This window comes from Triturus cristatus, chromosome 2_1 (assembly GCF_964204655.1).
Source record: "Triturus cristatus chromosome 2_1, aTriCri1.1, whole genome shotgun sequence".
NCBI lineage: Eukaryota > Metazoa > Chordata > Amphibia > Caudata > Salamandridae > Triturus > Triturus cristatus.
In genome coordinates, this window is record NC_140581.1 from 263,202,584 (window position 1) to 263,224,915 (window position 22,332).

Consider the following 22,332-nt stretch of genomic DNA (forward strand, 5'->3'; position numbering starts at 1 on the left):
GTGGCTTTGTTGAATTTTCATTTTGTTAGCCAGGCTCTTTTTGGGGACCAATTTCCAGCCATGATATCTAAGGCTTTCAAAGAATGAAAGCATGCATTGCCCTATAAAGGGGGTTTGACTTTGTCTAGTAAACCTTGGAATACGGCCCCTCAGTCATCTCCAAAGCGTGAGTCTCGTCAGTCTTTCCGGCGGAGACATTTTCAATCCCGTTTTTCTCCCAAACACACTGCCTCCATGCCTAGAGCAATGCCAAGAAGGGTCCATGACAACTACTGTCTTGACGATTCACTGCCGGTTGAAGGTTGACTCCGGCATTTTCATCGACGGTGGCTACAGGACATTTCGGATGGCTGGGTCTTGAGCACCATTATGTAATCAAATTTTGGTAGGTTCCTCCGGATATTGGAGTTCCACTGACTCCAGTGCCTGTCTCAGGTCCTTGCAGAGTGTCTCTGCTGGATGGGGTGTTCAGTTTGCTTGCCAAACGAGCCATCTGCCGGGTTCCAGTCGTAGAAATCGGTGCTGGAGCCTACTCCATTCTGATCCTGGTGCCGAAGGTGTCTGGCAATTTTCGGCCCATTTGGGATCTCAAATAGGTCAACTCCTGGGTTCGGACAGTTCACTTCCATATGTTAACTCTTCAGGCGATTATTCCTCTGGTTCGGCAGGGCGAGTTTTTGGCCTCCATGGATCTCGAGGATGCCTATCTCCACGCCCCTGTCACTGCTTCTTCTTAGGTTTGCTGTAGGGGACGACCATTTTCAGTTCTGCATTCTTCCCTTCGGCCTCAAATCCTCACCCAGGGTCTTCATGAAGGTTCTGGCACCCCTCATGGCTCTCCTTAATGCAGAGGAGGTTTTCATTCATCCTTTTTTGGATGACCTCTTACTGCATGCTGCCGGTGTGTCTCTTTTGCATTCCCAGGTTTGGGGGGCCTTGGATGTTCTTTGAGGACACAGCTTTTTGGTGAACTGATGAAAATCTTTGGACCCCTCTCGAGACATGGTGTTCATTGGGGCTCGTTATCAGACTTTGAGTGGCCATGTTACTCTGTCCAACTGGCACCTGGTCTCTCTTCAGTCTTAGGTGCTGGCCTTGATGTCCCGGGAGGCTCCTCCGGATGGTGGAGTGGCTGAAGGTACAGGGACATTTGGCTTCTGTGGTGTTTCTTGTTCCCTGGGCTCATTTTCACCTTCTTTGCCTGGCCAACTGGATCCTGTTGAGTTGGCTTCTGGGGTCTCAGAGTCTGTTGTCTTCACTGTCAATGACGGTACGGATCCGGGAAGAGCTCTCTTGGTGGCCCTGCCGGCATCATCTTCTGGCTAGGATTTCCTTGGCTCCTCCGGCTCTGCTTGTGGTGACTACGGGTGCCAGCCAGTCAGGGTGGGGTGTTTGGCTGAGGTCGGACCAAGTTCAGGGGTGTTGGTCCCTGCAGGACTCCCAGAGGTCTTCGAACTAGCGGGCGTTGAGGGCAATTTGGCTGGGCCTGCTTCACTTTCAGGACTCTCTTCGGGCCATTGGGTGTTGGTTCAGATGGAAAATCAGGTGGCAAAGTCCTGTGTCAACAGGCAGGGGGGACCTGGTCCAGGTCCTTGAACTTGTTTGCTAGCGACATATTTCTGTGGGCACAGATCTGGGTGCTGGATCTGTCAGCTCTCTACATTCGGGGGGGGGACAATGTGCGGGCTGATCGATTGAGCAGGGACATTCCCTCGTCAAGGGATTTTTCCCTCCTTCCCAGTTTGTTCGACCACTTGGTGGGTCTGTGGGGCCTGCGGTGGACCTGTTTGCAAACCCAGAAAATGCCAAGGTGGACCTATTTTGTTCTCTGGGCCATTGTCCCAGGGCTCTGGGAGTCAATGGCTTGATATCTCCTTGGCCTCGGGGTCTTCTCTATGCCTTCCCCCCTTTCTGCTGCTCCGGGCCTTTCTTGTTCGGGTCTGGAGGGACCGTGCTCAGGTGGTGTTGGTTGCACCCCGTTGGCCTTGGGCAAATTAGTTTCCTCTCCTGGCTTGGTTGTGTTGCAACTGGGAGTGCGTCCTTCCTGTGGCTCCATCTCCTCTGGTGTTTCTGGACCTTCTCCTGAGCTCCCTGCAGAGGTTAGACTTGACGGCCTGGCCGTTGAGCGGCAGGGCTTAGCTGTTTGGGGGGTTCCTGACGATCTGGCAGTTACTTTGCAGGCTTCTCGTAGCTCCTCTACTCTTATGTCTTATACTAGGCAATGGGGGTCTTTTTGGGCTGGTGTGCTGATAGGGAGGTTGATCCCACAGTGGCTTACCTCTTTCTGGTGATGTAGCTCATCTGGGGTTGTCGGTGGCTTGTCTGTGGGGGCAGTGAGTTGCCATTTGGGCTTTTCAGGGCCCCTAGCATAATTTAAGGGATGACGGGGGACTGATGCCTCATTTTCTTCAGGGTCTGTTGAATATGTTTCCTCACCCTGTCATTTCTTTTCCTTCTTGGAATTTGCAGCTGGTGTTGGATGTCCTGTACAGTCTTCCCTTTGAGCCCCTTGAGGGTCTCGAGTTGAAACTCTAGGCTTTTAAAATTAATTTTTTGGTGGCCATTACATCGGCGCGATGTTTGGGCGAGTTGGGGGCTTTGTCTTGTAAGTATCCCTTGCTTCTTTTCAGATTGGGTCATTTTGGTGCCAGTTCCTTCCTTTGTCCCCAAGGTCAATTCGGCCTTTCATCTCAGTCAGGAGGTGATTTTGTCTGGATTCTCTCCTAATCCTTCCTCGGCTGAGGAATTTTGTTTGCACTGTCTGCATGTGCGGCATGCTTTGCTGTGGTACCTGCAGGTTGTAGAGTCTTTCCGGAAGGGGGGCGCTTTGTTTGTTAACTTTGGTCCTGCTAAGAAGGGTTTGAAGCCTTCCACGGCTATGCTGAGCCGTTGCATTCAGTCCACGATCTTGTTGGCTCACAAGCTGCGAGGGGTGGATCCTCCGGTTGGGGTTCAGGGCTGTTCTACTCTCAGTATGGCTGCTACAGTTGCTGAGTTGCGGGGTACCTCAGTGGTGGCAATCTGTAGGGCTGCGACCTGGTCTTCCCCTTCTACGTTTGTTTGCCACTATCGGATTGCTGCTCTGGAACGTTTCGAGAATGTTCTGGGTCACAGGGTCTTGTCCTCTATGAGGGACTAGCGATGTTGATCTGCTGTGTTTGGGGCATGTTATTGAATTTAATGCTCTTTATCACTCAATTGTTCTTTTTCTGCTTGCTATGTCCTCAATTGTGCTGAAGCAAGGCAAGGGAGGAACGGGTGGTAATGCGTCCTATTACTATTGAGAATGGCATTACTCCCAGTCCTACTCTCTTGCCTTCCTTCTAGGACCCTCTCACCCTCCCAGTGGGGTACATCTGAGTGCTAGCTTGGCTTGTTTACGTACAGGTGGAGGTGTGGGCAGGCAACGTTTTTATGGGCTGTGGGTAGGTCTGGAGGGAGGAGGGCCTCTTTAAACGGTTAGTAGGTGCATAGGTAGCTCTATTTGGGGTTATAGGTGGGCTAGATGCACTAAAAGGTTTTCAAAATTTCCTTTAGGGCAGGGTGAGTTGCAGCTACTTGATTTAATTTATAATTTTGGGCGGCATTCGCAGGCCACCAATTTGCTAACAGAAGGTGATCCAGACCCTTCGCTTTTTGGCTATCGACTCACATTAGGGCCTGATATTAGGCTGTTTCTTTATGGACTTGGGAATCCCAACTACTCTAAACATGTTAGGTTTAAATTAATTAGGGATACTCTTAGTACATGGTGCAAAATATCTGCTAAATACTATCTCGGGGTAATAAATGTGGACACACCATTGTGGGTCAACCCAGTGTTACTGGTTCTAGTTCATGACTTAATGGGTAATACCTATTTAAGACATGGGGTTGAAACTGTTGGGCAGCTCTACGATCTTAACGGATTTCATGCTTTTTCCACGCTCTAGGCCCCCTTTGGTCTTCATCACCACTTCTTCGTTAAACATCTGTAGATAAGGAATTTCTTTGTCAGAATGTAGGTATAAAATCGATTTGGTGGGCTCTGACATACTTTCAGGTTTGCATAAGATGCCTAAGAAATCGCCTATTAGTACAATGTTTATATTACCCAATCTAGCTCTCTTTGTGTGCAGCTTCTTCTCAAATTGAAATCTTATATTGTATTATTATTTTGTCTCCGGTGTACCATCCCTTTTCAACTTGTATGTCTGTTTGGGCTGTATTTTTTATGACCAGGTTAGATTTAATAAAATAAATATATATGTTTTTTTAAAGTATAGAAATTATGTGACAAAAATATCGATTTCAAAAATATTGTTTCCTCATACTTATAAAGGTAAGTACAAAAATACTGAATAACAAATATCTTTTCACACTAATATAATTAAAAAACACGCAAATATATTGTTTTTTAAATAACTATAAAGTTTAAAATAGTGAATGTTTCATATTTTAACATATAACATTAATTCAATGAAAATTAAATAAATGTAAGTAACATTTATTCTATAAATAAATATATAGATTCATAAACATACACACATAAATATATATGTATATGTGTGTTTATGTATACATATATATATATTAAAGCACTATTATTATCAAATATATTTTATATTATATTAAAAATTTTGTATTTTTTAAATCTACTGCCTTTTGAAGCATATATATATGTGTGTGTGTGTATATATATATATACGAAAATTTCGCGATGATTCGTCAAACGATGACAAAGTTATTTGGAAAACAAAAAATGCTTTTCTTATGGAAAACAGGTTCTAACTATAACTACCTACTGGCGACCGCCAGTAGGTAATATATATATGTATGTATATTATCTACTGGCGGTCGCCAGTAGATAGTTATAGTTAGGACCTATTTTCCCTAGGAAATCCGCAACATTCTATTCCCATTAAGTCTGGTGCTGGTTGATGAATCCTCGCGAAATTTTCCAAACTTTTGGCCAGCTACGTTCCGCTCCTACCCTGAAAGTTTTGTGGTGATTCATAAAGCGGGGGCCGAGAAAAAAGGGGGTCCCAAAACACATTTTCCCCATGCAATTTCCCATAGGACCTGTTGACGCAGCTACAGCCCGAACTGCTGAACGGAATAACACCAAATTTGGCAAAGAGGTAGTCCTCAGTTCAGACTCGTGCCTTTTGCATAAATGGTGTGAATCCGTTCAGTAGTTCCTGAGAAAATTAGAGTTAAAATTACATAAATATCTATGGCCGGGGAGGATCCGCGGACCCTACCCGCACCGTAAGCGCACCCTCCCTGAACCGAGCGCGCACCCTCCTGATCGCGTGCTGAATGCTAATTGGCTGTCGAGTGTCTGTCTACATTCGAAACCAGGAACTGTTGGCGGCCATTTTCTGCCTCGGTAAAAGCGAGGCTGAAGAAGCAAGGGGAATAAGTGTGTAAAACATATAAAGGGGGCAGAGTGGAAATACTCTGACCCTCTAGAGGTGCTTATGGGGTCCTAGAAGGACCCCCTGGGCCCCCTTTAAAAAGAAAAAAAAACGGCGAAATGCGCGCACGATGCGCGTATCCTATCGCGTTGGGTGCTCGGATTCTCTCGCGTTGGGTGCGCGGATCCACGGTATTTTTTTTTAAAAAAAGGCAAGAAATCATTGGTTGTATGACTACTTTCTACACTGAAAGGTAGGGTGGATATTTCAGTTTTTTAAAGGTATGATTCTTATTGGTTAAGAAAAACAGATTGTAAGGAACATTATATATGACAAGCTGATATGTTGAAAAGTCAAGCACACTTCCTGTCTTGTTTAGCAACATTGCGTGCTGAACTTGTGACCTGTGCGCTCAGTGCAGTGTTTCATGACCTGTTTCTATGGTAACAGGCAGAAGGCAGATTGGGGGAAGGGTTGAAATGTATTTCAGTTGGAAAGGGTTGAAATGTTTAACCAATAGAAATGTGTGTTTGCTTTTGAGTTTATGTGTGAAGGATTGTGATTTGATGTTTACATGTATATGTGTGGAAAATGAAAGGAAAACGTTTCCACTCTTTGTTTTTGCTGAGAGGTGCACAGTGCAGAGAGTTTGTAAAAGAAAATCTGGTGTGTGACTGATATACTTCTTAATCTACAAAACAACTTGAAAGGTGAGTTATTTAATTGTGAGGGGATGTATGTAGACTATTTTGATTTTAATCAGACTAATGTATTTCTGCTGCTAAAGTGTAGGGAGTACTTTTTTTCTCTACAACCGTATTGACAGTGTGTGTGCATATAGAACCCATTCTGTGATAAGCATTTGTGTTTTTCATGTGTTTGCAGACAGATAACTGTGCTGTTTTTATATTTTATTAGAAACCAGCCTTTGTTTATGAATTTGTGAAATGAGTTATGTTTCTATACTAAAATTTAGTACTCCTTCAAGATAAAGAAATGTGTTTTGGTATAGTGGAAGGGATAGTGTTGTTTGTCTAGAATCACACAGTGAGTATGTGTGCATTTGGGAACCACTGTGAGAGAAGCATTTGGTAACATCGTGTATTTGCTGACAGATAACTGTTTTAAAACCTGTCATGTTCTCAAGTTTTAGTAGCATTAGAAGCAAGTCTTTGCTTATGCATTGATAAAATAAGTTATGCTTTGACACTAATGTGCTGTACTTTAATATGTAGATTGTGTGTAGTCTCCTTACCCCTTGCACAGTAGTGAATGAGTTTTGGTAAACTGCTAGGGATAGTGTTGCTTGTCTAGAATCACACTGTGAGACTGTGTGCATTTGGGAACCACTGTGAGAGAAGTATGTGGTAATATTGTGTATTTGCTGACAGATAACTGTTTTAAAACATGTCATGTTGTCAAGTTTTAGTAGCATTAGAAGACAGTTATGGCTTATGCTTTGATTAAATGAGTCAGGCATTGACACTAAAGTGTAGTCCTGAAATATGTAGATTGTGTGCAGTTCCCTTACCACTTGCACTGTAGTGAATGAGTTTTGGTAAACTCCTAGGGATAGTGGTGCTTGTCTAGAATCACACTGTGAGTTAGTGTGCATTTGGGAACCACTGTGAGAGAAACATTTGGTAACATCATGTATGTGCTGACAGATAACTCTTTTAAAACCTGTCATGTTGTCAAGTTATAGTAGCATTAGAAGCCAGTCTTTGCTTATGCATTGATAGGGCATTGGCACTAAAGTGCAGTACTGAAATATGTAGATTGTGTGCAGTCCACTTATCCCTTCCACAGTAGTGAATGAGTTTTGGTAAGCTGCTAGGGATAGTGTTGCTTGTCTAGAATCACACTGTGAGTCTGTGTGCATTTGGGAACCACTGTGAGAGAAGCATTTGGTAACGTTGTGTATCTGCTGACAGATAATTGTTTTAAAACCTGTCATGTTTTCAAGTTTTAGTAGAATTAGAAGCCAGTTTTTGCTTATGCTTTGATTAAATGAGTCAGGCTTTGACACAAAAGTGCAGTTCTGAAATATGTAGATTGTGTGCAGTTCCCTTATCAGTTCCACAGTAGTGAATGAGTTTTGGTAAGCTGCTAGGGATAGTGTTGCTTGTCTAGAATCACACTGTGAGTCTGTGTGCATTTGGGAACCACTGTGAGAGAAGCATTTGGTAACATTGTGTATTATTTAGCAGATAACTCTTTTAAAACCTGTCAAGTTTTAGTAGCATTAGAAGCCAGTCTTTGCTTATGCGTTGATTAAATGAGTCATGCTTTGACACTAATGTGCTGTACTTAAATATGTAGATTGTGTGCAGTACCATTACCTCTTCTAGACTAGTGAATGAGTTTTGGTAAACTGCTAGGGATAGTGTTGCTTGTCTAAAATCACACGTGAGTCTGTGTACATTTGGGTAAGGATTGTGAGAGAAGCATTTGGTAACATAGTGTATTTGATGACAGATAACTGTTTTAAAATCGGTCATGTTGTCAAGTTTTAGTAGCTTTAGAAGCTATTCTTTGCTTATGCATTGATAAAATGAGTCAGAGTTTGACACTAAAGTGCAGTACCATGTACTATTCTCTTCAATGTGCCAGAACTGAAAATTTTAAGGTTTTACCCAGGCACTAACCTAGCAGTAGTCTGATGATTTAGTCAGTTTCCAAGTACTCATGTTGTGAACCATACATTACCACATAGATTGCTTCAAATGTCTATGCAGTATGCATGCAGTCTTCTAACATACTATACACTTGTCTTTCACATTTTCAATTTGCTAGTCAGTATCCATACACTTCCAGGAAACACCCTGTAACTCCCTTTGCAGTCCTCTACTGACCCATTCAACACCATGTACTAATCCATTCACTGTGCCAAAACCCAAACACTTATAAATTCACCAAGATACTATCTTTGCAGTACTCTAATCATTCAGTCAGTGCCTAAGTATTCATGCACTGAGCCAGGCCTTAGCACATGGACTGCTTCAAACCCCTATCCACTATGTATGCAGTCTTATAACCACCTAGACACTTGTCTTTCACACTTTCAATTCCCTATTCAGTATCCATACAGTCCAGCAAACATCCTGTCACTCCCTTTGCACTCCTCTAGTGACCTATTCAGTACCAAGTACTAATCCATTCCCTGTGCAAAAAGCCTACCACTTATAAATTCACCTAGGCACTCTCCTTGCTGTACTCTAATCATTCAGTCAGTACCCAAGTACTCATGCAGTGAGCCAGGCCTTAGCACATGGACTGCTTTAAATGCCGATCCAGTATGGATGCAGTCCTCTAATCCCCTACACAGTTGTCTTTCACACCTTCAATTCCCTAGTTAGTATTCATACACTTCTAGCAAACACCCTATCACTCACCCAGTGTGTCTCCTTATAGTACTGTAATCATTTAGTCAGTTAGCATGTAGTCTTTTAGTGAGGTAGGCTTTAGGGCATGAACTGCTTCAAAGTAGTATGCACTATGAATGTAGTGTTTTAACGATCGTCACACTTGTGGTTCAGGGCTATAGTTTCTTAGTCAGTTTTTATATAAAATGTGTTTGTACAGTAATGGAATAGTATAAATTTGAAAGTTATTAATATACATTTATTTATGATTCTTTTTTACAGATACAGAACAGGAGTGTTTCTCATCTGTTTGCACTCTTCTCGTGCAAGATTGTTTGGATGAAGGGTCCTTGGGTGTTTCATCATACTTGCCGTGCCGCACGAGTATTTTTTGTTAGGGTCCCCTCGCAACAGAACTCTTTTGCAAATCTTGCACGTGACAAAGGTGGCATTGGTCTTTGTTTGCCCCTCGAGAAAAGTAAAAAAATTCCACACCACTGAAGGAAAACATTGTGGGCGTGGTGCATCCTCCAAAAATTAATCCTGAGATTCTGTGAATATTTTAAAGCAACAACATTTACAGTTTTTGTAAGTTAAACTTATAAAATTTTGTTAGCTGTTTGCATTTTATATATCTGTGATTTGTATCTTGTTTTATTTTGTTGAGAATAGCATGTTGGTTTTTTTTTTAACAATCTTTGAGATTGTTTTTTTTTGCCCGCTCTTAAGTGATGAGTACGATTGAAATCACTATTTTTAGTGAAATTTAATATATTCTGAGAACAGCAAAAAAGGCAAAAAAAAATACTTTGTGCAAATTATGCTGTGATGCAAAAAATGTATTATAACATGTTATAATTTTTTTTCCTTTTCTTTCACAGATCCAAATTTTAAAATAAGCAATTTTTATGAATTTAGATTGGAATGAAAATGTGAAAAAAATGTATACCATTTTTTATTCCTATTATTGTGAAGGTAAGTTTAACTAAGTCTCAATATGCATAATGAGGAGGTCTGCAAGAAGCTACAAAGGTGAAACATGTTTCTAAAAACACTCTGTTTATACCTATGTAGTTTTTAAATCTGACTATAATCAGATATCATGTGACCTGCAAAAAAGAGATTTGAGGGGTTCATAATATTTTCCACTTTAGCTATTGAAGGACCGCAATTATTTCAATCATTCTTCTTTGAACATCTTTGTAGACAAAACTCTGTGCTTACCTTTTATCATTCGCAAGGAATTTTAAAAACGGAAATATGTCACTTTTTAAAAACATAGTTATTGTGTAAGATACTCTTTCATATTTACAAAGAGAGGAAAAGGCACTCTGTGCACTTTTTATACTCCATGTAAATACAACCTCATCATGCAGACCACTTTGTGTTGAAAGGGTGTTCTATAAGTGTTGTTGTGCATGATTGCACTTAATACTCATAATCATAAATCATAAATCTCGATGTGTGTGAATGGTGCACCATTCTAAAATTGGTGTAGTAAAGCACAACAAGGAGAATTGTTTTAATTTCTCCACATTTGTATATCTTTAATGCATGCTGAAATGTTCAGCATAAATTGAAGGAGAAAAATGCATTTTCTCATTGTTTTTGTGCAGGAAGGTGTGTCTTCCTGTAGAAAAACAAACAGCACAGGACACAGATATCCTTGCACTATGGTGCAAGGGTGCCTGTGTCACCACATGGCTGCAGCCATGCAGAGAGAAGCATAGATGTGCAACATATTTATGTACATATGTTGCATCCCTGTGCTTCGGAAGTACTGCAGCACACTGCAGTTAAAGAGGTTACTGTGTGATGCTGCAGCACTTCCTCATAGTTCAGCACTTATACATTCACCATACTCCACTAATGCATTCATTCAGTCAATTACGCACTACACATACATTCATCTAAACTTTCACACACTAACAAAGACATTTAGCTCTTTCTTTAAACCAGGAAAGTTAGTTCTTACAAGAACTTTTTTTTTCTTCATTTTTGGTTTTTAATTTTTTTGTACTTTTTGGAACAATTTTGTTATTTTTTTGTTTTTTTCAAAAGGAAAAAAAGACAACAGAAGGAACAAAACAGTCAACTTCTGCAAAAAAAATAAATAAACACAAGTTTAGCACTTGTGGTTTTGCAGCGCTCAGCAGATTAGTTCAATTGACTGCTCGCCGTAACATAGTAGTTTGTTGCATTTAATGCAACTAATTTTTAGTTTTCCAAATTCTGGACGTATGTCCGGGTGAGTGCATGATGGTGATGCTGCAGAAGTGCTTGCCACTGCTGGCTGAGGCTGCTGTCAGAGTCTTCTGCATTCCTGCTTGGCCAGGTTCACGGGATGCAGAGTCTTCAGGTGTTTTAACATACTTGCAGTCCCACAAGAGTATTTTTTTGATGGATCTCCTCTGGAAAGCACTCTTTGACATATTTTACATGTCACTTAAGTTGAATTAGTTTTATTTTGTCCATCTGGGAAGGAAAAAAATTCCACACCACAGAGGTGTATCTTTCTGGGCATGGAGGTTCCACAACAAATTCCTCATCGGACGAATGGTCTGATTCTGTTGGTGGCTGCTGTGCAGAAGCCATCGTCTTCAGAAAAATTGCAGCTGTGGAAATCTTCCCCAAAAAGTTTCTTCTAGTTCTAAGGTGTGAGATGTTCCTCCAAAGAAGCTCAAAGAATGATTGAAATGGGTGGGGTCATTCAATAGTTAGAATAGGAAGTGTAATGAACCAATCAAATCTCTTTTTTTGCAGGTCACATGGGATCCGCGCACCCTGCGCTGACGCAGCACGCACCCAGCGCACATCCGCGAAATTGAATTAAAAAAAATTATAGGATTAGATGTAAAAATATATTAGTTTTAAGACTACTTTAGAGTTTGTCTTCAATTAATATTCACATGAAATACATATATATATGTTTTTAAAAATGTTAAATATTTTGCGGGATCCGCGCACCTACCGCGTCATAGACGCAGATGACGCATCGCAGAAGCGCGTAAACGTTGCGTTACGTACATCGAACGTGTCGCGTATAGGCTGGGAGTCGCATTCCGGTCGCATTGCGATCGTGCACTAAACACGTACCCAACGCATACCAAGGGATCGAGAACGGTACGCATAGGGTGCGCGGATCCAAAAACATGGAAAAAAAATATACATATAGTTAAAAAAATATTTTGAAAAATATAAAAAAATATGTTTGGAAAACCCATTAAATTCAAATATTATTTTTTAATTTTAAAATAATTAATTGAAAAAATAAGTTTAAAAAATGGTGATAAAAAAGTATTTTTTTTTAAAACAAATTAATGAAATTGACACACTGAATTTGAAAAATATAGAAATCCAATTAAAATCATTAAACATGATATTTTCAGAGATAAGTTAAAGATAGGAATTAGCATTTAAAAATCTTTGAAATTCACTGAAAAAAACAGGTTTCAGGCCTGATATAGTTAGGAATTAGCATTTAAAAAACCTTTGAAATTCACTGAAAAAACCAAAGGTTTCAGGGGCGTTATAGGTAAAAAACTATGGAAGAATGAGTGGGTGTATAAGTGTGTGAATGGATGATTTAGTAGGTGCGTGACTCACTCTATAAGTGAGTCATTAAACGTATCTTACTGCAGACTAGTGAGTAAACTGTATGAATGTCTGTATCTGTCTGTCTGTTGGTGTATAAGCGGCTGCATGGTTTTGTGAATAGCTATATGAGTGTCCCTATGGGTTATTGATTGGTTGTCTGAGTATCTGTATGGGTCCCTGAGTGTTTGCATGGGTGGGGTGTGTGTGACTCTGTGCAAACATATGTGAGTGGGTGATTCTATGGGTGCATAGTTTTAAGAGTGCATCTGTGATGGACTGTATGGTTGGGTGAGTGTATGTATGGGTGTGTTAGTGTTAGTGATTGAATGTATATCTCAGTGGTACATGTGTGACTAACTACATATGTGAAAGGCAGTATATATGTGTGTAAGAGTATATAAGTGGGTATATGTGAGAGTGTGTGATTGTGAGAGTGGCTGTATGGATGAGTGTGTGTTTGTATCAGTGATTGTATAAGAGCGTAAGAATGTGGTACTATTTTTATGAGTAAGTGAACTTGTGTGTGTATTACTGCATAGGTGAGTAAATGGGAGTGTGATTAATTATTTGCATGACTGACTAGGTGTGAGAGTACCTCTATGGATGATTGGTGGTGTGTGAGTATCTATGTAGGTGTATAAATGCATATGATAGTCCTGTACTGAGTGACTGTAAGTATAAGTGACTGTACAGGTGAGTGAGTGGATGTGTGTGTAGATCTAAGAGTCAATGAGTGGGTATGTAGTTATTGGTATTGGATTATCTCTTGATTGAGTATATCAAAGGGTGTGAGAAGATGCACTAATTTATCACATGGATGACGTCATGAGTGATGTCATGAGTGATGTCATTTGAGATGTCATCAGTGATGTCATTTGAGATGTCATCAGTAATGTCATGAGTGATGTCACTGACCATGTCATGAGTGATGTAATATGTGACGTCATCAGCAGTGCATTGCGGGGCGCGAGTTATAGTTAGCTGAACTAACTATAACGGGGGAATTTCTATGGTGTTGTATGAGGGAAATATCCAGCTAACTATAACGCCCTTGAAACCTATGTTTTTTTCAGTGAATTATATATATACGTATAGCATAAACAAATTAACAAATCAAATGCTAAATATTAAATAAAGTGCCAAATTAAATAAATATGAAACAACATGTACTAAAAATATTTTTCAAAATATATACAAAAAATAAACATATACATACATATAAATAATATAAAATTAAAGAAATAATAATATTATATATATTTAAACAATATTAAAAAAGTATTTAAGTCTGGGAAAAATAGATAAACTATTCCCACTCCCGTCACTGCAACAGTAGGGAAAGCACCAGACTTCACAGGGATTAAATTCATTATTTCCACTCCAGACTGTGCAACAGTAAGGTTTGGACTTTGGAGGGGTTACATTTGCTGTTCCCACTCCAGTTTCTGCAACATTAGGGAAATTGTTGGAATTCGGCAGAATTAAATTCACTATGCTCACTCCAGTCTGTGCAACATTAAGGAAAGGGTTGGACTTCGGAGGGCTTAAATTTATTATTCCCACTCCATTCTGTGCAATAGTAGGGAAGGCTCGGACTCCGAAGGGGCAATATTTACTATTCCTACTCCAGTCATTACAACAGTAGGAAAGCGTTGGACTCCGGAGGAGTAAAATTTGCTATTCACACTCCAGTCTGTCCAATAGTAGGGAAAGTGTTGGACTGAAGAGGGGCAACAGTTACTATTTCCACTCCAATCTGTGCAACAGTAGGGAAAGCGTTGAACATCAACAATAGGGTGTTTATGTTTAATTGTGACATTTTTTTGGATGATGACTTTTAACATACTTTGCACGTACATGATAACGTACTCCGACATTGTTCTGTTTGCAATGCACACTTCTTTTTAAGCTTTTTATCACAACACTGTACATCCTGTTCAATGATAAAATAGACTGAGCATGCTGCCCTTGTATTATTTTGTCCATTTAGAGACAGCTCTGCTCTTTAAGACAAATACTAACATTGGCAAAGGACCTCAGACACACTATGCAAATGGAACCGGTTGTGATTATGTAAACTGCTTCTGAGCTTTGGCCCTGTATTATCCTGGACATTCGCCTGTGATGGATTGCCAGCCTTACTTACTTCCATCACTACTCTGAAAATGATGGCGGCCTGTTCTACATCAGACTGGCTTTCTGATATTTCACAGATGCAGTAAAATGGGGTGTTAATCTGCTCCAAAAGATCTGGCAGAATGCACTCCTTACTACGCTCTCTAGAGTATAGTCAGTGTTAGGTAGGGCTATCATTCTGTTATATATTTATAAATTCATATAGTCACTGCAATGTAATAATGTTTGAACTCTTCATTTTCTTCACCATTCTTGTTTTTTTTTTTTTTTTTTTTTTAGTAAGTATACATATAAAAAATTAACATCACTTCAACATTAAATATCAGTGCAAAGATTCAAATTTCCAATTTGCCACATATAAAAATAACACCACTTCTTTATCTGCTCTGGAGATACTAAATCAAATCTAATTCCTCTCAAGACTGGCCTCTCTCCACTTTGTGATAGGAGCCCAGATGCTTTCCCCGAAATCCCGTACTTTTTTCCCTTTCTGTGCATACAAAGAAATCTCAATATTATGCATACCTAGTAGTCTAGAAAGCCACATTTGAAAGGAGGGGGGTACTGAATCTTTCCAACCTGCAGAGATTAATAACCGAAATACAGCCACGGAAATAAACACCAGGGCTGCCTCCGTTCTCCCTACTTTTAATCTGTTGTCCGTGCCTAAAACCATTAAAGTAGATGATAGGTGTATTTTTTTTCCTAACAACATCTTCCAAAATTTTTCTATCTCCCTCCGTATTCCTTGCAGAGACTCACATTCAAAAAACATATGAAGTTGGTCTGCCTCACCTAACTTACATCTGGGACACGTATCATCCTCCCTTATACCCCAAGCAAATAACTTTGCAGGTGTGTAATATAAGTTAAACAACGTTTTGTAGTGCTGTGCCCTCAAATTGGTAGAGCGAAATATTTTCTTATTTAATAGGAGGGCTAGGTCTAAATCTATGTCGGAATTTCCCAATTTTAAAGCCAGAGCTGCTTCTGTTTTTTCTAAATCATCCTGTATTTCCCCACATAGTAGATTATAAAATACCCTGATCTTCTCACTCCCTTTAACCAGCTGGTCGATAATAGGAAATTCAGCTGATATTAAGGTCCTTGGTCTTACAGCCTTCAGCCAGCTAATAGCTTTATTATACAGTAGCCAATGACTTAAAGAAATACCAAATCTAGACTGTAGCGCCTCAAATCCAAGAATCTGATCTTCCCTCATTATATCACCGAGCGTCTTAACTCCTAATTCTTCCCAAACTTGCAGATTCCTGTCTGCTACCATCTGCGGGAATAGTCTAGAATTATATAAATGTAAATATCGATGTATCTTTGGGATTCGGCAAAACTTTGAAATGTATGTATGTATGTATGTATGTGCAGTCTTATATAGCGCTCAAATTACCCTTGGGCATCTCGGCGCTTGCATTGGGAACCCGTCCTGGTTTTTCCCTGTGAGATAACCCGTACTGGGATTCCCCTAAGTGAAAGCCAGGCATCCCGCCGCGGGGGGCCGTTGTGGAGATTAAGCAAGCTTGTTGCCCAGAGCTGCATAGTGTGAACTCGTGCTTAGAGTAGGCACCGAAGCGAGAATTATCGAGTCCGTGGACAATTGGGATCCAGACCCTGCCGCGTCAGGAATCGAACCCTGGTCCCGGGTCTGACCTCTGCTTCAGGGTATGCCTCCTCTAACCAGTGAGCTACACTTCTCCACTGGAAATGGCTCTCCAAACCCCCCAAACACCTTCCAATACCTTAAATCGAGCCTTCCTGTAATATCTACGATCAATTTCCCGCATTAAAAGACCGAAAGCTTTTCTCCCAACTAATAACTCATAAATTGTGGGAAGAGTCTGACTGCCATGAAATTCCTGAGTGGATTGTGACTCTGTCCGAAAAAGAATAGACATATGAATCAATAAACAAGACCAATGATACAGCCTCAGATTCGGTAGTACCAAGCCGCCCCTATCCCTAGGGAGAGACAAAAGGTTAGTAGAGCGCCTGACTCTTCCGTACTGCCATACAAATTTTATAAAAATAGATTCCAGGCCTTTAATTATTTTTTCCTCTATAAGAAGAGGTATGGCTCGGAATAGATAAAGAACTTTGGGGAACATTGTCATTTTCAAGACGTTAACCCTTCCTATCAATGAAAGATGTAAAGCATCAATTCTTTTTAAATCTTTTTCTATAGATTGACTCAGTGGACCAAAATTCTCATCTATAATCTTGACTATTGAAGCATTAATTCTAACCCCTAAATATATAGCTGAATCTACAAATCTTTCATCTGTTTTAATAATATTTTTGGAGCATATTATTTGCGTTTTAGATTCATTTAATAAATAGCCTGAGTATTCACCAAAGTCCTTTGCCATTCGTATCAGCTCAGGGAAAGCCTGGTGCGGATCGATCGTGATCACGGCCAGGTCATCTGCATACGCGAGGATCTTGGTTTCATGCCCCTCCCGTATCACAGGTCTAATTCTTGGACAACCTAATATCCTTTGAATAAGCGGATCTATATATAGGGCAAAGAGAATTGGGGAACAGGGGCAACCTTGACGCGTTCCCCGACTTATTGCTATAGTATCAGAACTCTCACCCATAACCACGACTCGGGCGACTGGATTAACATACATTGCCGTGAGTGCACTTATAGCTTTCTCTCCGAATCCTCTTCCTGCTAAAATCCCCCAAAGAAAATTCCAGACCACCCGGTCGAAGGCCTTCTCTGCATCGAGCAGGATCATGGCCATCTCGTCTCCCACGACGGACTGAGCATCAAACAAAGTAATTGCCCTCCTGATATGATCCGTGGTACCACGCCCTGGTACAAACCCATGTTGCCACGGGGAGACCAGGCAACCTATGACCCTGCCCAACCTCTTTGACAAAATTTTTGAATATAGTTTAGTGTCTGCATTGATTAAAGATATAGGACGATATGAGCCCGGTTTCTCCCTGGGTTTGCCCTTTTTGTGAAAAACCACTATGTTCGTTTCCCTCCATGAGTCTGGAACCACCCCTGTCGATACCACACCATTGAATAATTCAATTAAAAGCGGGATAATCTCTGCCGCCATGCATTTATAGATCTCCAATGGAATCCCGTCAGGGCCCGAAGCCTTACCGATGGGTAGTTCCTGCAGAGCTGTAACTACCTCATTCTCATTAATGTCCTGTTCCAACTCTTCTCTGGCAGCATTACCAAGCCTAGGACCGTTATCATCATACTCTTGAGCTCGTTGAACACCTGGATTTTCTTCGGTATAAAGGACTTGATAAAAGTTCTTAAAGACCTGAAGAATATCCTTAGCTTCGGTGAACTCCATCCCATTATCTTCTATTTTGATGATATTATTTCTAACTCTTTTTTGCTTAATTTGTAATGCCAAAATTCTGCCAGCTTGCTCGCCAGTTTCATAACGTTGAAGCCTCACAGTTTGATATTCACTTACTGCCCTAAGTGTAACCAGCTTCTGCAGGTCAGCTCTTACTACTAGCAGTTTCCTTTGGCTCTCATTAGTCTCTCTGCCTTGTGTTATATCAGAGGTATGTTGTTCCTCAGCTCCTACTAATTCTCTTGTTAACCTTTCGACCTCACTCCGATCTTCTCTTCTCAATCTTGCAGCACAACTTATTAATTCACCTCTTAAAGCTGCCTTGAACGCCTCCCACACAGTATTTCGTGAGGCGCTATATCTATTAGCAGAGAAAAATTCTCCAGCCCATTTCCTTATATGATCTACAAATCTTTTATCTTGTAGTAGTTTCCTTTCGAAAGTCCACCTGGTGGGAACTCCTTCTAGTCTCTCCACTTCGTATACTAACAACAATGGGTTATGATCCGATAATAACTTTGGTAGTTTAGATATTGTTACTCTATTTCTTTCTGAATCAGATACAAAAAAATAATCCAGTTTAGTATATTTCTGATGTGGGTTTGAGAAATACGTATAACCTGGATCTTTAGGCTCCTTCATCCGCCATACATCTGATAGCCCATGTGATCTTATAAGAGATGAAACAGCCCTAAAAATTCTGGGTTTTCGTCCAGAATAAACTTTATTCGAATCCCAATCGGCTGAAATATTTAAGTCACCACAAAGAATTATAGGGGTTACCCAAGTGGCTAACTCTACTTCCAAAAAATCAAACATCTCTGGATCATCATTATTAGGCCCATACACTACACATAATGTAAAACCTTTTTCTAGCTCTACTAAAACCCATCTCCCATTACTGTCGACTTTGGTCCGTCCCACTCCTCCCAAAGATGATCTTAACAAAACTGCTACTCCCCTATTTGTCGAGGATTGTGATGAACAGGCCCCTAATTCATAGCCATTCATATGCATAAGATTCCTTTTAGCCCATGGAAGGTGTGTTTCTTGGAGACATAACACATCCACTTTATTATGCTTCACAAAGTGAGCTAAATTTTGACGCTTCGTATGATCATTCAGTCCACCAATATTTATAGTACAAATCCTAATATTCGTCATCCTGTGAATCTATTGCAACTCTTTTTCCCTTTTCCTATTTTCATCCCCCCCCCGACCACCCACCACCACCCCCACCAAGCCCTGACATTCTCCCACCCCCACCACCCAAACCTGACCTACCCCTAGCTGTGGAGCGCTCAGACCTAGTCTGTGCACGTGATGATTGCTACACGAGCGCTGGTCGCGCTACCATCTAGCTCGGACAACTGGTCTTTTTATTCTCCCTTTTGCCCATCTTTGTTCATTTGGTTTTTTAACCCCTGTTTTTACTGCTGCTATATTGGGCTTGCTGTCCTCTTACCTGCATTTAAATCAGGAAAACACACCGCCATTTGGTGGGTCCGGGTTCCGGGGCGGATTTATTTTGCGGGCGCCATCTTTGGTTGGGCTGAGTGTGTGTTGGCGCGGGCGCCATCTTGGAGCGTCCCGACGCTCGAGTGGATGTGGGAGACGCCTATTTAAGGCGGACTCGTTTTTCAGGCTCTCTGCTGATTGCTACACGAGCGCTGGTCGCGCTATCATCTAGCTCGGACAACTGGTCTTTTTATTCTCCCTTTTGCCCATCTTTGTTCATTTTGGTTTTTTAACCCCTGTTTTTACTGCCGCTATATTGGGCTTGCTGTCCTCTTACCTGCATTTAAATCAGGAAAACACACCGCCATTTGGTGGGTCCGGGTTTCGGGGCGGATTTATTTTGCGGGCGCCATCTTTGGTTGGGCTGAGTGTGTGTGGGCGCGGGCGCCATCTTGGAGCGTCCCGACGCTCGAGTGGATGTGGGAGACGCCTATTTAAGGCGGACTCGTTTTTCAGGCTCTCTGCTGATTGCTACACGAGCGCTGGTCGCGCTATCATCTAGCTCGGACAACTGGTCTTTTTATTCTCCCTTTTGCCCATCTTTGTTCATTTTGGTTTTTTAACCCCTGTTTTTACTGCCGCTCTATTGGGCTTGCTGTCCTCTTACCTGTATTTAAATCAGGAAAACACACCGCCATTTGGTGGGTCCGGGTTCCGGGGCGGATTTATTTTGCGGGCGCCATCTTTGGTTGGGCTGAGTGTGTGTGGGCGCGGGCGCCATCTTGGAGCCTCCCGACGCTCGAGTGGATGTGGGAGACGCCTATTTAAGGCGGACTCGTCCGCGCAGCGGTATCGCGCAGTGGGACGCCGTTCGCTTAGCCGGAGTCGTGCCAGAGTCCTGCCCGTCAGCGTCCCGGAGGCGTTTGAGGCGACGGGCAGGACGCGGCCACTCGGCTCGAGTTAGCTTGCTTTTTTTGAGCACTATGCTACACTACTCGGGTCCGGAACTTCGGTCTTGGCAGTACACAAATGGTTTCTGCCGGACGGTTTTTCCTGCTCGCCACAAGGGCAAGCATTGCTGCCCTGAGTGTGGCTGGCGCCCGCAGAAACATCTTGGCGATGCGCCACAGAAGGCGGCGGTTTGCGCTAAACATCTGGGCCTACTGCTCAACACTCGATCTCTGGGCCGGCACGCTCTGGATGTTTTTGATTTGCTAGAGTCAGAAAAACCCCTGTTCCTAATGCTCACCGAGACGTGGCTCGGCGAGGCGTCCAACCCAGATATTGCCACTGCTATCCCGCCCGAGTATAACATCTTCAGGCAGGATAGGCCGAAGGGGCGTGGAGGTGGGGTGGCATTAATAGTCAACAAAATGGTCACCTGCACCATCATTCCATCGGACGCGATCAAGGATTGCGAATCCCTTGCCTTCGCCATTGTCCTTTCACCACACCAATCGATGAAGGGTCTTCTAGTCTATCGGCCGCCAGGGCCCATGGGCTCTTTTTTTGAAGAGTTCCAGTCGGTGACCTCTTCTTTGTTACTTACATCAGAACATTGCATTGTCGCCGGGGACTTCAACGTCCATACGGACGTGGAAACGGATCCCGATGCGATGAAAATGTTGGAGGTCACAGCCCCTATGGGCCTGGTTCCCTATCATGTTGGGCCGACCCATGAGAAGGGACATACCCTGGATTTGACCTTCTCTACGACCCCTATAGAGATGTTGGCCCCCACCCAGGTGCTTTGGTCTGACCACAGGCTGGTGAGATTTTATCTCTCAGATGCTGGGAAGCCTGCCGGTGTCCCCCGGCAGACTGCCGTGGGATTCATGCCACTTCACCGGATTACTCCGGAACTGTTGGCACAGTCCTGCGCCGATCACCCCTGTGCCTTAACCGGGAACTTAGAGGAGGATGTGGAGCGTTTGCAGGTCTGGCTCTCAGAGAGGCTCAATGATCTTGCTCCTCTGAGACCCCTCCGCAAACCCGAAAAAGGTGCTTCTGCCCCTTGGTTTACGGAAGCATTGGCGGCCTCTCGTCGGCAATGCAAGGTAGCGGAAAGAGCATGGCGCGTGAAATACGACGCGACGGCGAAACTCACCTACAGGTCTCTGGCGAAAGCGTACCATCGGAACATCCTCGCGGAGAAGAAGGCTTATTTTGCTAGAAAAATTGAAGCCGCTTCCAACTCCTGTAAGGAGCTTTTCGCCATTGTGCGGGAGTTTACAGCCTCTCGCGCAGCGCCTGCCCAGACCCCCCCTCCTGCGCCTTGGGTCAGGGCGATTGCGGATTTTTTCACCTCTAAGATCCAGCGGATCCAGGACTCCTTCCTTGTGTTGGATCCTGAGGTACCAGGTCGGGCGGAGAATGCCGCTGTTACCAGACCGAACGCCGGTGTGGCCTTGGCAGCTTTCCCTCCTCTCTTGCTGACAGCTTCATTTGACCTGATGGTGGGACTAAAGTCCGGTTCCCCTCGGGATGCCTGCCCCGCTAAATTTCTGGCTAAAATGGCAGCTGTCATTAATCCACTCGTGAACCCCCTGTTGAACTGTTCTCTTGCACAGGGTGTGGTTCCCCAGTCCTGGAAGCAGGCAATGATTATTCCCCTGCTTAAAAAGCCTGGTCTGGATGTGGAGGTGTTAGCGAATTATAGACCTATCTCGCTCCTGCCGGCTTTGGCGAAGGTCATTGAAAAGCACGTGCAGAAGGTGCTTGCCGATTACTTGGAGGCCCACGACCTACTGCACCCTACACAGTCGGGTTTCTGCGCCAATCTTAGCACCGAAACAGCCCTCCTGGAAGTCTCGGAGGCGATAAAGGAGGTGCTGGATTCGGGTGGGAGAGCGATGCTGGTGATGTTAGACCTGTCGGCGGCCTTTGACACCGTCCCTCATGAGGGTCTGCTTGCTAGACTCTCAGAGATTGGTCTTTGAGGGACGGTGCTCCAGTGGTTTCGATCTTTCCTGGCAGGCCGTCGACAATCGGTCTGGGCTTCTGCCTGCTCCGCCGAGATGTCGCCATTGG